This window comes from Moschus berezovskii, chromosome 1 (assembly GCF_049115385.1).
Source record: "Moschus berezovskii isolate FMDL1 chromosome 1, NW_MosBer_1.0, whole genome shotgun sequence".
NCBI lineage: Eukaryota > Metazoa > Chordata > Mammalia > Artiodactyla > Moschidae > Moschus > Moschus berezovskii.
The window spans coordinates 22805690-22821818 of record NC_142460.1 but is presented as its reverse complement, the minus strand read 5'-3'; the positions used below and the strand labels follow the sequence as shown (position 1 = coordinate 22821818).

General features: G+C 40.3%; 1 pseudogene; it reads left to right on the top strand.

Moving 5' to 3' along the window:
- The first annotated feature begins 15075 nt into the window (after positions 1–15075).
- LOC129550102 (small ribosomal subunit protein eS4, X isoform-like) lies at positions 15076–15825 on the top strand (annotated as a pseudogene).
- Positions 15826–16129: the final 304 nt, after the last annotated feature.

Genomic DNA, 16129 nt, shown 5'->3' with positions numbered 1-16129 from the left:
TCCAAATTTTAGAAATAGAGGAAAACTTACAGTGCAAACTGAGGGTCAGAGAGAAGACATCACCTGAGTAAGTGACAAAAGTCTGAATGTTCAACAAAAGGAAACGTTGGTGGGGCAGGGGGAGATAGTGCAAAGATGTGTATCAGTTCAGTTCAGTTCAGTCGCTCAGTCATGTCCAACTCTTTGCAACCCCATGAATCACAGCACTCTAGGCCTCCCTATCCATCACCAACTCCTGGAGTTCACTCAAATTCATGTCCATTGAGTCGGTGATACCATCCAGCCATCTTATCTTCTGTCATCCCCTTCTCCTCATGCCTTCAATCTTTCCCAGCATCAGGGTCTTTTCCAATGAGTCAGCTCTTCGCATGAGGTGGCCAAAGTATTGGAGCTTCGGCTTCAGCATCAGTCCTTCCAGTGAACACCCAGGACTGATTTTCTTTAGGATGGACTGGTTGAATCTCCTTACAGTCCAAGGGACTCTCAAGAGTCTTCTCCAACACCACAGTTCAAAAGCATCCATTCTTCAGTGCTCAGCTTTCTTTATAGTCCAGCTCTCACATCCATACATGACTACTGGAAAAACCATAGCCTTGACTAGATGGACCTTTGTTGGCAAAGTAATGTCTCTGCTTTTCAATATGCTGTCTAGGTTGGTCATAACTTTCCTTCCAAGGAGTAAGTGTCTTGTAATTTCAAGGCTGCAGTCACGATCTGCAGTGATTTGGGAGCCCCAAAAAATAAAGTAAGCCACTGTTTCCATTGTTCCCATCTATTTGCCATGAAGTGATGAGACCGGATGCCATGATCTTAGTTTTCTGAATGTTGAGCTTCAAGCCAACTTTTTCACTCTCCTCTTCCACTTTCATCAAGAGGCTCTTTGGTTCTTCACTTTCTGCCATAAGGGTGGTGTCATCTGCAACTATGTGCATGCTCAGTAGCTGAATTGTGTCTGACCCTTTTGTGACGCCATGGATTGTTGCCCACCAGGTTTCTCTGTCCATGAGATTTCCCAGGCAAAAATACTGAAGTAAGTTGCCATTCCCTTCTCCAGGGGATATTCTTGACCCAGGGATCAAAGCAGCAGCTCCTGCTTTGCAGGTGGATTCTTTACCAGTGAGCCTCCTGGGAAGCCCCATACAAGGGAATATAATACAATTACTAGAAAGAAGAAGAATTAATATTTCAGTGATTTGAAGGAACATCCCCTATGCATTGCTGAGTACAAAAGAAGCAAGTTTGCAAAGGAACATGTGTCATATGATCTCAATTTTGAAAACAAAACAAGAAGCAAAACTATATGTGAATAAACATGTTTTGATATTTTTAAGCATCCGAAAAAAACCTTGAAAGAATATTTCAAACTGTTGGCACCGGATATCCAGGAATAGACAAGAATGAGTTCTTTTCTTCAGTTTTTTTTCCTTTGATGTGTCTGTGTTGGTTGCTTGGGGGCACTGACTCTGTATTGCATTTGTCGATAAATGGAAAATTCAAGTAGATATTTCTTATCAAAAGCACTCAAAAAGGAAGACTTCAAAGTGTTCCAAAAATTTTTGTTAGAAAAAACTACCAGTCTTTTTCTCCCCTTTGAGTGAGCCAGGATGAACTGTCAACTGTCAGACAGATGAGAACTTGGGAGGTTCTTGAGTGCACTTGATTTGTCCACAGGTACTGAACGCTCTTCCCTGCAATGCTGTTGAGATGATTAATCTACACATTAAGAAGGAGGGACTTTTGAGCAAAGGTGAACCTCACTGCTGCCTAAATTATATATAAAAAGTTGTTTGAAGTGTTTTAAATATTAAGAATAGAAATGCGCAATCAAAAGATCCCTTATTAGACCAATTTTATCATGTAACCAATCTACAGTATGAAAAGTGGATCAGTTACCTGATGAAATTGCTCTAATAAGGGATCTTTTTATTGGACTGATGCTTTCAATTTGTGGTAATGGAGAAGACACTTGAGAGTCCCTTGGACTGCAAGGAGATCAAACCAGTCAATCTTAAAGGAAATCAACCCTAAATAATCATTGGTAGGACTGTTGCTGAAGCTGAAGCTCCAATTCTTTGTCCACCTGACGCTAATAGCCAACTCACTGGGAAAGACCCTGATGCTGGGAAAGACTGAAGGCAGGAGGAGAAGGGGATGACAGAGGATGAGATGGTAGGACGGCATCACTGACTCAACAGACATGAGTTTGAGCAAAATCCGGGAGATAGTGATGGACAGAGAAGCCTGGTGTGCTGCAGTCCATGGGGTCGCAAAGAGTCAGACACGATTGAGCGACTGAACAGCAACAAACCGATCCACTTGAAAGCATCACTGTGAGTCCAGAGGGAAGCCAAATCAGTGCCCAGTATATTGTCATTGGTCTCTAGGGGATTTTTCATGGAGATGAAAAGTCTAAATGTACATCAAAATTAGAGAATGTAATGAGACAAAAAATAATCTCTCTGCACAGTCCTGTCTACCACTCTCAGTGCTGTAGACATTCAAGGAATGAACAAATGAATACAGACGGCCAGATTTGGATAAAGACTACAGAGAAAATGTTTGCATAATTAGAAATAAAATATAGAAATAAAAGTTTAGGTCTTTCCAAAATGTCATGATTACTTAAGGAAAATAATTCATTCAAATAACCAGAATATAAAGGAATTGAAATTTTTTTGAAATTGTGTTAAAGGACAACGTATGCCCTTTCACCTCATCCTTGAATTAATTGTGATTTTGAAGGTGGCTGCAAAGGTGGCTGAGTCTTTGATTTATTTAAGTGTTTTCTCAGTTTCTTCTTCTAAGGACTCTGAAGGGGACCTATTTTGTAAATCTGAAAATGAGGCTGCTGCTCCAAATATCCGTTAAGGAGATGTAATGATTTTTCCTTGGCAATGTTTGCATCTTCAGTGGAGCTCTCAGAAATTGTCTCAAGAGCTCTGTAGGCTTGCCTTCTTTTCTGGGCAGTCTTCCAGCCAGGGAAGGAATTGAAGCATTTAGTGCTCAGCCCTTTGGACGTTAGTGGTCTCCCTGCCAGTGCTGCCTAGGACTAAACTGCTTCCTGGATGTTGCCATTGCCTAGAGCATCGTTATTACGAATGATGGATGCTCCTGTGCTTTTCTCATTGTGCAAAGCACTCTATAGTCACAGCGCATGCTCAGTCGCGTTCAGCTCTTTGAACCCCGTGGACCGTAGCCCGCCAGGCTCCTCCCTCCATGAGACTCTCCAGACAAGAGTACCGCAGTGGGCTGCCATTTCCTCCTCTAGGGTATCTTCCCCACCCAGGGATCGGAGCCATGTCTTCTGCACTGACAGGTGGATTCTTTACCTCCACGCCACCTGAGAAGCCCACGCTTTATAATTGTATCCCCTTATTATTTTTTAGATGTTAATGCCTAATTACAGTATGCCTTGGCCAAGCCTTAAAAGGATTAGCTTCTGCGGTGGCGGATCCAGTCCTTTCCCCTACTGGGCTGAATGTACATGGACTCACTGGTGTCAGTTCATCAGGTATACCCCTATGCCCTGAGAATAGGAAGCAAACAAAGTAAATCCTGTCCTGATCCGGAGCTGTATTCAGCCTTTTTTTTTTCAGGTTACCATTTCTGCTATAAGGATTGAGTGCTTATTGCTTTTCTCAGCAGTAAAGACCACCTCCTTCCCTTGAATCTGACAAACATTTCTAGTTTCAGTCACTAGGAAATAATTCTATCAAAAGCATATGAATAGTTTAAAGGTATTTTTAATAAGATAGTGGAGGTACTTATCACACTGTACACTATAATGTACATTGTGTCAGTAAATATAGTTTTTAAAACAGTGCCATTTTTTTCTAAACAAAAACCATGGTTCTTGTCTTATTATTTATTGACATGACTTGTCAGGACTTCACAATCTAGCTGAGCCACTGAGTGAGCAAAATATTCCCTAAAGTTTTCAAAGCATTCTAAAGAAGTTTAGAAATACAGTTAGTTCTTTTCAGTTATGAAAGAGAAGCAATTAGAAGCTGAATGGCTCAGAACTAGAACAAAAATTTCACAATTCGTGTAGAAACACAAAAAAAACCAAATAGCCAAAGCGGTTTTGAGAAAGAAGAATGGAGCTGGAGGAATCAACCTTTCTGACTTCAAATTATACTACAAAGCTACAGTCATCAAGACAGTATGGCACTGGCACAAAAACAGAAATATATACCAACGGAACAAGATAGAATGCCCAGAAATAAATCCATGCACCTATGGGTACCTTATTTTTGACAAAAGAGTCAAGAATACACAATGGGACAAAGATAGCCTTTTCAATAAATAGTTCTGGGAAAACTGGACAGCTATGTGTAAAAGAATGAAATTAGAACAATTCCTAACACCACACACAAAGATAAACTCAAAATGGATTAAAGACCTAAATGGAAGACCAGACACCATAAAACTCTTACAGGAAAACATAGGCAGGACACTCAATGACATAAATCAAAGCAAGATCCTCTGTGACCCACCTCATAGAGTAAGGGAAATAAAAACAAAAGTAAACAAGTGGGACCTGATTAAACTTAAAAGCTTTTGCACAGCAAAGGAAAATATAAGCAAGGTGAAAAGACAACCCTCAGAATGGGAGAAAATAATAACAAATGAAACAACTGACAAAGGATTAATTTCCAAAATATACAAGCAGATCATACAACTCAGTGCCAGAAAAACAAATCAAAAAAATGGGAAAAAGACCTAAACAGACATTTCTCCAAAGAAGACATACAGATGGCTAATACATGAAAATATGCCCAAAATCACTCATTATTCAGTTCAGTTCAGTTCAGTCGCTCAGTCATGTCCGACTCTTTGCAACCCCATGAATCACAGCACGCCAGGCTTCCCTGTGCATCACCAACTCTCAGAGTTCACTGAAACTCATGTCCATCGAGTCGGTGATGCCATCCAGCCATCTCATTCTCTGTCGTCCCCTTCTCCTCCTGCCCCCAACCCTTCCCAGCATCAGAGTCTTTTCCAGTGAGTCAACTCTTCGCATGAGGTGGCCAAAGTATTGGAGTTTCAGCTTTAGCATCAGTCCTCCCAGTGGACACCCAGGACTGATCTCCTTTAATGCAAATCAAAATTACAGTGAGATATCACCTCACACCAGTCAGAATGGCCATCATTAAAATGTCTACAAACAATAAATGCTGGAGAAGGTGTGGAGGAAAGGGAATGCTCTTGCACTGTTGGTGGGAATGTAAACTGATACAGCCATTATGGAAGACAGTATGGAGATTCCTTAAAAAACTAATAAGACCACCATATGACCCATCAATCCCACTCCTAGGCATATACCCTTAGGAAATCAAAATTGAAAAAGCCACATGTATCCCACTGTTCATTGCAGCCCAATTTACAATAGCTAGAACATGAAAGCAACCTAGATGTCCATCGACAGATGAGTGGATAAAGAAGTGGTGGTATATATACACAAAGGAATACTACTCAGCCATAAAAATGAATGCATTTGAGTCAGTTCTAATGAGGTGGATGAACCTAGAATCTATTATACAGAGTGAAGTAAGTCAGAAAGAGAAAGATAAAAATCGTATTCTAATGCACATATACAGAGTCTAGAAAAATGGTTCTGAAGAATTTATCTACAGAGCAGCAGTGGAGAAACAGACATAGAGAAGGGACTTATGGACATGGGGGAGGGGAGGAGAGGGTGAGATGTGTGGAAAGTGTAACATGGAAACTTACATCACCGTATGTAAAACAGATAGCCAACAGAAATTTGCCGTATGACTCAGGAAACTCAAACAGGGGCTCTGTACCTAGAGGGGTCGAATGGCAGGGAGATGGGAGGGAGGTTCAAAAGGGAGGGGCTATCTGTACACCTGTGGCTGATTCATGTTGAGGTTTGACAAAAAAACAGCAAAATTCTGTAAAGCAACTATCCTTCAATAAAAAAATAATTAAAAAAAAAAGAAGCTGGATGGCTCTAGATTTTGATGGACCCTGCACTGTGAGGGTCCCTCGTGGAGTCTGGGGCCTCCTAGTTCAAAGTCAAAGTCTGAGAGTTGGCCTCCCATAATGGTGTCATTGATTAGCCTTCCATACCTGGACTGGTCAGGAACTGATGGACAATATTGCTATTCTGGCCATCTGCAATTGTCTCACTAGTTAGGGATGCTCCCATTGTGAATCTCCCTGTTCCTGTGGAGTTGAAGCTAAAGGCTCCACAAAATTCTCTTCACACACTTCATTGTTGGGGTGAATGTGGACACTAAGACCTCTCCTCCTTTCCCTGAGACCGAATCCCCCTGCCATCCTCTACTGTCCCCCCAGACTTACCCAAATGGCCACAGCCCAGTGGAACTGGGGTGCCCGCAGCAGGTGGCTGTAGAAGGGTGTGAGGAAAGGACTTTGGTACCTTTCTCGTCGGCTGCAGTTCCAGAAAAACTAGAGCAACATGCAGAAGTGCAGTGAAGCGCCCTCTCCCTGTGAGGACTGGCCATGGCGCAGTCGTGTGTCCTAGAGTCACAGTATCTCATGTTTACCCCCTCCCATGCGTAATAGTGATGTCTGTGTCTGTTCCGCACTTCCTTGCAAAAGGGGAGGACAACTAGAAGGATGTCAGTCTCACATCTGAAAACCATCCTTATTTTGAAGGAAGCTTAAGATAAGGGGAAGCGTGGGACTTTCCTGGTGCTCCAGAGGTTAAGGATCTGCGTTCCAGTGCGGAGGATGTGGTTCAATACCTGGTCAGGGAACCAAGATCCCACATGCTGCAGAGCTACTAAGTAAGCCTGCCTGTAGCAATGAAAGATGATACAACTAAGATCCCATATAAATAAATATTATTTAAATAAATAGTAAATATATATTATTTATTTAAATAATTAAATATTATTAATGAATAATTAATAATATTAATAAATACCTATTTAAAATATAAGACAAAACAAAAAAGATCAGGGTGAGCAGGATCTTGATTCTTATTAAGGAAATTTATTTCAAAACCTTAAAAAAAGATTTCTTAAAAAAATAAAAAAGATATTCTTATCCCATTCCCCTAATGCAAGATAGGGATTGAGTATTTGACCAAAGCAAAGCCTGCTGTCCCTGGAGAAGGAAATGGCAACCCACTCCATTATTCTTGCCTGAGAAATCCGAATGGACAGAGCAGGCTGCTGGGCCAGATACAACTTAGCAACTAAACAATAACGACAAAGTCTACTGTGTTCCTCCCATGGGCTTTGACTCTGGGGCAGTGATACAAAGAAGTGGAGGGGCATTCTCAAATTCACCTTGTAGTGGCTGCAGTGCTTTCCACTATCTACTGGTGGTAAGGATAGCAGTGATGCTGTAATAATGTGGCCACAGAAAGGTCCTACATAGCGTTCCATTGTAATGATTTTGGCTGTGGCTCTGACCTCCCGTCATTTTGCCCACTTTTGTGTCTGGATGATTAGCTCTGCCTGAATCCTGCAAATTACTCCCCATCCTTAGGAAAAATTGCTTTTTGCTTTCAAGTAATCAGAGTTGGTTTCCATTATATGGAACTGAGAACCTTGAACAGTGCCATCATTCTAGGACCCAGGACATTGATGACAAAGGCTAGTAGAATCTATTTGGCGCAATATCTCTTCTTAAGAATAAAATAAAGTTTCCTTTGAACTTGGGAGAGAGTCTTTGTGTCAGTGAACATTTACATTTTGAGTTAAGTCCCTGAAGCACAGAGACCTTTAGTCACTGTGTTTCTATTATTCTAATATTTCGTGCTCTTAGTGGCTAATTGTACATTCCATACAAATGTTGATGGTACAAGCTTTCTCTGAATTCTTACTGCAATAGGCTCTGATGATGCCTTTTGTAGATAACCCTGCTGCAATTGCCTATGAATTCATGCTGCGATGAGAAAAATTTTATAAATATTCTTGACTTTAGGAAGGAAAATAATAACTTATAGAAGAGAGTTATCCAAAGTGTGTCTTCATAATTACTTAGGAGATATGTTTTTTATTTGTCTTGTCCCCAAATGTTTACCAAATTCAATAGTTGAAAAACCATCTGTGTTGCTTCCCTACAAATTTGTTGCTTGTATATTTACAAATGGAATATATTTACTTGTCATTTTGGGGAACTATTTTCATAGTGCTCACTTCACATGACAGATCTCTTACTTCATGGAAGGCTGCTATTTGGGTGGATGTGGCCCAAATCTCTGGAATGGTTTTGGGGATCCACAGTGTGTCTATTCTGTTTCATTTGTGTATGATGAAACTTTTATGTATCACATAGTGATTGCTGTTGCTATTCAATCACTCGGTCATGTCTGACTCTTCGAACCCATGGACTGCAGCACTCCAGGCCTCCCCACCCATCACCAACTCCCGGAGTTTGTTCAAACTCATATCCACTGAGTCAGTGATGCCATCCAACATCTCATCCTCTGATATCCCCTTCTCCTCCTGCCTTCAATCTTTCCCAGCATCAGGGTCTTTGCCAATGAGTCAGCTCTTCACAACAAGTGGCCAAAGTATTGGAGCTTCAACTTCAGCATCAGTCCTTCCAATGAATATCCAGGGCTGATTTCCTTTAGCATTGCCTGGCTTGATATCTTTGCATTCCAAGGGACTCTCAAGAGTCTTCTCCAGCACCACAGTTCAAAAGCATCAGTTCTTTAGCACTCAGCCTTCTTTATGGTCCAATGTTCACATCCATACATCACTACTGGAAAAACCATAGCTTTGACTATACAGACTTTTCTTGATGGGGTTTCCCTTTACCTACATTGCTGATAAAGAATCTGCCTGCAATGTAGGAGACCACAGTTCAATTAAAGCAAATTTGGAAAACTCAGCAGTGGCCACAGGACTGGAAAAGGTCTGCTTTCATTCCAATCCCAAAGAAAGGCAATGCCAAAGAATGTTCAAACTACCACACAATTGCACACATCTCATATACTAGCAAAGTAATGTTCAAAATTCTCCAAGCCAGGCTTCAACAGTACATGAACATAGAACTTCCAAATGTTCAACCTGGATTTAGAAAAGGCAGAGGAACCAGAGATCAAATTGCCAACATCTGTTGGATCATCAAAAAAGCAAGAGAGTTCCAGAAAAACATCTATTTATGTTTTATTGACTATGCCAAAGCCTTTGACTGTGTGGATCACAACAAACTGTGGAAAGTTCTTCAAGATATGGGACTACCAGACCACCTTACCTGTCTTCTGAGAAATCTGTGTGCAGATCAAGAAGCAACAGTTAGAACCGGACATGGAACAACAGACTGGTTCCGAGTTGGGAAAGGAGTACATCAAGGGTATATATTGTCACCCTGTTTATTTAACTTCTATGCAGAGTACATCCTATGAAATGCCAGGCTGGATGAAGCACAAGCTGGAAACAAGATTGACGGAAGAAATATCAATAATCACAGATATGCTGATGACACAACCCTTATGGCAAAAAGCAAAGAGGAACTGAAGAGCCTCTTGATCAAAGTGAAAGAGGAGCGTGAAAAAGTTGGCTTAAAACTCAACATTCAAAACACTAAGATCATGACATCTGGTCCCATCACTTCATGGCAAATAGTCAGAGAAACAATGGAAACAATGACAGACTTTATCTTCTTGGGCTCCAAAACCACTGTACATGGTGACTGCAGCCATGAAATTAAAAGACGCTTGCTCCTTGAAAGAAAAGTTATGGCCAACCTAGACAGCATATTAAAAAGCAGAGACATTACTTTGCTGACAAAGGCCCATCTAGTCAAATCTATGGTTTTTCCAGTAGTTAGGTATGAATGTGAGAGTTGGACCATAAAGAAAGCTGAGCACTGAAGAATTGATGCTTTTGAATTGTGGTGTTGGAGAAGACTCTTGAGAGTCCCTTGGACTGCAAGGAGATCAAACCATTCAATTCCAAAGGAAAACAGTCCTGAATATTCATTGGAAGGACTGATGCTGAAGCTGAAGCTCCAATACTTTGGCCACCTGATTCGAAAAACTGACTCATTAGGAAAGACCCTGATGCTGGGAAAGACTGAGGCCAGGAAGAGAAGGGGACAACAGAGGATGAGATGGTTGGATGTCATCACCGACTCTATGGACATGAATTTAAGCAAGCTCCGGGAGTTGGTGATAGACTGGGAAGCTTGGGTCCCAAAAAGTCCGATGTGACTGAGTGACTGAACTAAACTGAACTGAACTGACTTTTGTTGGCAAAGTAATGTCTCTGCTTTTTAATATGCTGTCTAGGTTGGTCATAGCTTTTCTTCCAAGGAGCAAGTGTCTTTTAATTTCATGGCTGCAGTGATTTTGGAGACCAAGAAAATTGTCACTGTTTACATTTTTTCCCCATCCATTTGCCATGAAGTGATGGGACTGTGTGCCATGATCTTAGTGTTTTGAATGTTAAGTTTTAAGCCAGCTTTTTCATAGTGATGTGTGCATGCAAATGTTTACTTAATATTACCACATTAAAATGTATCATATATCCAGAATTATGTTATGAATTAACATACAAATACAACATGAAATGAAAATGTAAGCTCTGAATAAATAAAACATTTACTCAACCACTGTTCATGGTGTCATCCTACTAAATACAAGGCCCTTTGAGGAGAGCAGAAGCTGATGTGCATTCTGTCTTTGAGGAATTATCTGTTTAATGACAGGAAGTCACAGTTTCATTGGGAAGCTTTATGCTAATGGTAATTGTGTGTTGGTAGTCAGCCACAAGTATGAACTCCTTGTCGGCTTACATGAGTTTCTGACAAATCTTTGGAAGTAAGCATTTGGATATGGAAAGTTCATATCCTTTAAGTTTTCAGTCTTTATACAAAAGTCTCTGATACCCCTAACCTAATATTTTAAGGCCAACTTCTATTTTTGTAGTTATACTTAATAAGATAAGGGCAAGATTTTGAAACTCATGAAGCCTGAAAGAGAATAAAAATAGAGAGAATATCAGAGCAGTTTAGACCTAGAATGAAGCACAGATTATCTGGCTCAAACCTTAAGTTTGCCAGAAGGCTACTGTTCAACCTTTAGATCGTTAGTATGTGAGAAACGGTAAGACAACTCCCTTGATCACTTTTTCCTTCTTCTTCCATCTCCCCTCCTCACCTTATTATATTCTTCTGGAGTACTAAAGAGACCTCCCGGGGATGTTTTCATTTTGAGCAGAAGACAGATGCCAGTGCCGATCTGAAGACATCACATGACTAAGCAACTAAGCAAACATCATGGTTTTAGGAAGGGAATTGAGACGCAGCCTACTCCTTCATACTGATGCAGCCTCCTTGTCCATGCTCTTCTTAATGATCACAGAGCAGTGTTGGCAACTTTTTCTGCAAAAGGTCAGAATAAATATTCCAGCTGTTCTGCTCCCTTTCGTTTCTACCCAACCTACTCTGCTCTGCCATTGTAGTGTGAAAGCAGCCATAGACAATACAAATGCGTGTGGCAGGGTTCCATTCAACTGTGTTTATAGAAACTTAAACTTGAATTTTATACAATTTTCACAGGTCATGAAATGGTGTCTTTCTTTTCATTCTTTTCAGTCATCTGAAAACAAAAGTCATGCTTAGCTCACAGGTTGTACAAACACAGGCCATAGTCAGATTTGGCTGGTGGGCCACAGTTTTTCTGTCCCTTTTGTAGGGAACACTTATGGGATATGCCTTACATGTATTCTGATGCGTCTAACCTGGTCAGAGCCAATCTTCAATGAAAATAAACAGAAGGGGGACATAATTGCCTCAACCCAAGTTGTTCTTGCTTTTGTTTTGTCACTAAGTAACGTCCAACTCTATGTGACCCCGTGGACTCTAGCCCGCCAGGCTCCTCTGTCCACATGCTTCTCCAGGGAAGAATACTGGAGTGGGTTGCCATTTCCTTCTCCATGAGGATCTTCCCAACCCAGGGATCAAACCTGCATCTCCTGCATTGCAGGCTGATTCTTTACCACTGAGCCACCTGGGAAGCCAACACTAGTTAGGATCCCAGAATTTTAAGGATTATTTTCCTTATTTCTCTACATTTCAAGATGATCAGGTGGTGGACCAGACACATAAAACAACTACCCACCATGACCTGGTAATCAACCTTTTTTTCTATGCTTATTCAGATACTAAGTTCTGCTGGACTGTGCCCCATTTATTTCTTATTTATTTTCCTTTCCCCTCGTCTTTGGGATTCTCCACAGATGATGTCTGCCAGCATTTATGGAAGGTAGATGCCTGTCTGTCTACTGATCCCCTCAGTAATCAAGGAAGCTTCCCAGGGAAGAAGTGTGGATGAAGCTCCATATAAAGAGGTGAGGTAGTTGTTGGGAGGGCTTCAAACTGCTGAGTCATTGCTGTGTCATCATTTACAAGTTGCCATTTCTGTTACAAGGCAAATGTGAGGGTGTGTGAATTTATGTACAATTTATAACATCAAATTCAGTGAAACATTTGCCTGTAGCTTTATACAGGGTGGATCAAAGTAAAGGACAGAAGCCTAGAGACTGGAAAGAAAAATGAGATTAAGATTTCATCACAGCTCCAGATTTCAGCCACACATCAAAGGTGTTTGTTCTGTTGGCTTGTTTTAAGAACATGCTTAAATGGGTTACTGTATAATTTATTTGTCAGAGTAAGGATTTTAAATGCCGTTAAACTAAAGACATTATGAGAAAACCAATTTTCTCTCTCTTTTTTTTTTTTTGGTATTCATCCTGAGATAAAATACAAAGGTAAGTTGTATGTACGGGGCAAATAATTTCTTTTTTATTAGGACTCTTTCCTGTCTCATTTTTGGTTGAGATTCCCAGGTAAAAAGTCTCAAGCATTCCCACATTCCAAAATGAGAAACTGGACCTCCTAATCAGGACTTGTAAAGGAGAGTCAAAATCCTGTTTTGTGACTCTCAGCTGGCCGCCTACCCCAGGCTAGGAAAGAGATCAAGATTATGGTATGGACAGAAGAGCCTGAAACTTGGAGATATACCTTTGGGAAAAGTTGGGCTTTGAGTTTCATGTTTCACCCAATGTCTCATATTTCTCTCCTCAATCATGTGTCATGAAACAGCTTCTTCTTTTGATATCTTTTCAACCATTTGAGATGGTAAAGCCTTCTTAACTTGCTGGTTGTACAAAAACAAGTAGTGGGCTGGATTTGCTCCATGTGCAGTAGTTTGCAGAGCTCTGACTTGGAAACAAAAAGGGGGGAAATTAGTGTTTTCTGATCATAAAACTGTTTTAAAAATTATTGTTTGTCCCTGAAGGTTCAAGAGGAAGAATTTTTTTTACATGGCGATGACTGTAATTGTTTTTGTTCAATCATTCATTTGTGTCTGATTCTTTGTGACCCCTTGGACTGCAGCACATCAGGCCTCCCTGTCCATCACCATCGCCCAGAGTTTGCTCAAACTCACATGCATTGAGTTGGTGATGCCATCCACCATCTCATCCTCTGATAGTAATAATAATAGCTCATACTTTAATAGTGGTTTCTATGTGCCTGATGCTTTTGAAGTACTTTCTTCTATTTACTCATTTAATTCTCATGATGCAGCAATGAGTTAAATATTCAATACTATTAAATAATTTAGCCAAATTCTCAGTTTTAGTGAAAATAGCAGGGCCTAGATGCAAGTGCAAGTGACCTCATTCTAGCATGACACACTTAACTACAAGGCTAGTTTCTCACTCACATTCGTCACACACCAAGTGAGGCCCGCTATACTGTTTCTGCTTGAGTGTTCTCCACGAGGTCTAGACAGTTTAGCAGGGTGTTCTCATTTAGAACCTGTCTTCAAGGGGGTGTCTGAAGTCAGAGGGATAGAAAAATGCTGAGCAATCAATATAAGTCAACACACATTTTTCCAAATTCTTGAGTGACGTAATTTTAGCAGGCAAATTGATCATCACAGGAAGGCTTTCAGAAAAGTTTTTTTAAGATGAGGATGAAAAAAGATAGCTTTATTTGATTGGCTGGGTTCACTGGGGGCATGGTGATTCTGATTGTCCTTCGGGAACTCCATAGGCCTCCAACCAGCAGAGTGTTTTACTTTCTAATCTAATCTCCAAATCACTAATCAAAATGAGGACTGTAGCCCATAAAGAGAAAATTCGTCATGAAGGACTCCAAGTCTGTAAAAATTTTCTCATATATATGCAGTCAATTGTAATCAGTCTCTGAAACAAGTTATTTTTTGTGTGTATGTGTGTGTTTGTTGAGAAAGGACCACACTTCATTTGTGTGAGGAGGACAAGAGGTACCCTATAAAAGCCTGTGGATTCTGCAAGATTCTAGCTGTACCACTTTTGTATTAATTAACACCTGGCAAATTCCTTTCCCTCTCTAGCAGCCAGTTAGTTCTCTGAAAAAAATAAAATAGGGATGATAATATTACTAAATTCACAGAGTCATTGAAAAGATTAAGGGCAATAATATATGTGCATTGCAAACTATTAAAAAATACATTAATATCTTTTAATAAAGCCAATGGAAAAAGACAAATCAAGCTGTATCTAAAGAAACTCTATTGCTACCTGCATCAGCAAATAAGACAAAAATAAGACAGTTGCTATTTTTTTTTCAGTAATAACTCGAAGGCAACTAATAGTATAACCTCTATTGCAGGTAGTTTCTGAGAAAATACAGTTGGTACCACTTTAGAAATGTCTTAGGGGATAGATTTTCCTGGAGGATGAAATGGCAATCCACTCCAGTATTCTTTTTTTTTTTTTTTGAATGAAAAATATATTTATTTATTTTTTTTTATGTAGTTAATTTATTTTTTATTGGAGGCAAATTATTTTACAATATTATATTGGTTGGTTTTGCCATACATTGATATGTAAACCCGGGGCAAATTCACTCCAGTATTCTTGTCTGGAAAATCCCATGGACAGAGGAGTCTGACAGGCTACACTCTATGGGGTCATAGAGTCAGACACGACTGAACATGCATGCAAAAAAAGGGAGATAGATTTTATGAAAATGTTTGTTTTACCTTCCTTTTCATGAGAAGTATTTTCCCAGTTTTGGTCTAAACTTTCTATGTTTTAAAAGAAAGTCTCTCTTTTTGGGCCTAGCACAGCCATGACTCAGGGTCCCAAGAAGCGTGTAGCAGCTCCAAAATATTGGATGCTGGACAAAGTGACTGGTGTGTTTGCTCCTTGTCCATCTACCTGGCCCCAGAAGCTGAGGGAATGTTTCCCCCTAACCATTTTCTTAAGGAACAGACTTAAGCATGCCCTAACAGGAGATGAAGGAAAGAAGATTTGCATGCAGTGGTTCATTAAGATGGATGGCAAAGTCCACACCGATAAAACCTACCCTGCTGGTTTTATGGATGTCATCAGCATTGATAAGACTGGAGAGAAATTTCGTTTGATCTGTGACACCAAGGGTTGCTTTGCTGTTCATCGCATTACACCTGAGGAGGCCAAGTGTAAACTGTACAAAGTAAGAAAGATCTTTGTGGGGACAAAAGCACCATACGTTACCCTGATCCCCTCCTCAAGGTGAATGACACCATTCAGACTGACTTGGAGACTGGCAAAACTACCGATTTCATCAAATTTGACACTGGTAACCTGTGCATGGTGACTGGAGGTGGTAACCTGGGAAGAATTGGTGTGATTACCAACCAGGAGAGACATCCAGGTTCCTTTAATGTAGCTCATGTGAAAGATGCAAACAGCAACAGGTTTGCCACACAGCTCTCGAACATCTTCCTTACTGACAAAGGCAACAAACCATGGATCTCTTCCCTGTGGAAAGGGTATACGCCTTACCATCGCTGAGGAGAGAGACAAGAGACTGGCAGCCAAACAGAGCAGTGGATAAAATGATCTCAATGTGATGTGATTGGAAAAGGCTTTGTACCTAATTAAAGATAATTCCAAGTGATTAATAAAAAAAAGAAGCTCAACTACTAAAGTTAGAAATGGGTGTGGTGGCCTCTTAAGGAAAAGGCAAGCTATTTGATTAAAATCTCAGCTCTTTTGATAGTTCTTAGCTCAGGTTAACTAACATTCAAGAATAAATTGATTTTTTTTTTTCTGTTGTGTCATTTAAAACTACCAGTGTTATCCATTCCAAGGTTTACCTTTATTGTTATCAGCCCACTCTGCCATCACCCAAAATTAAA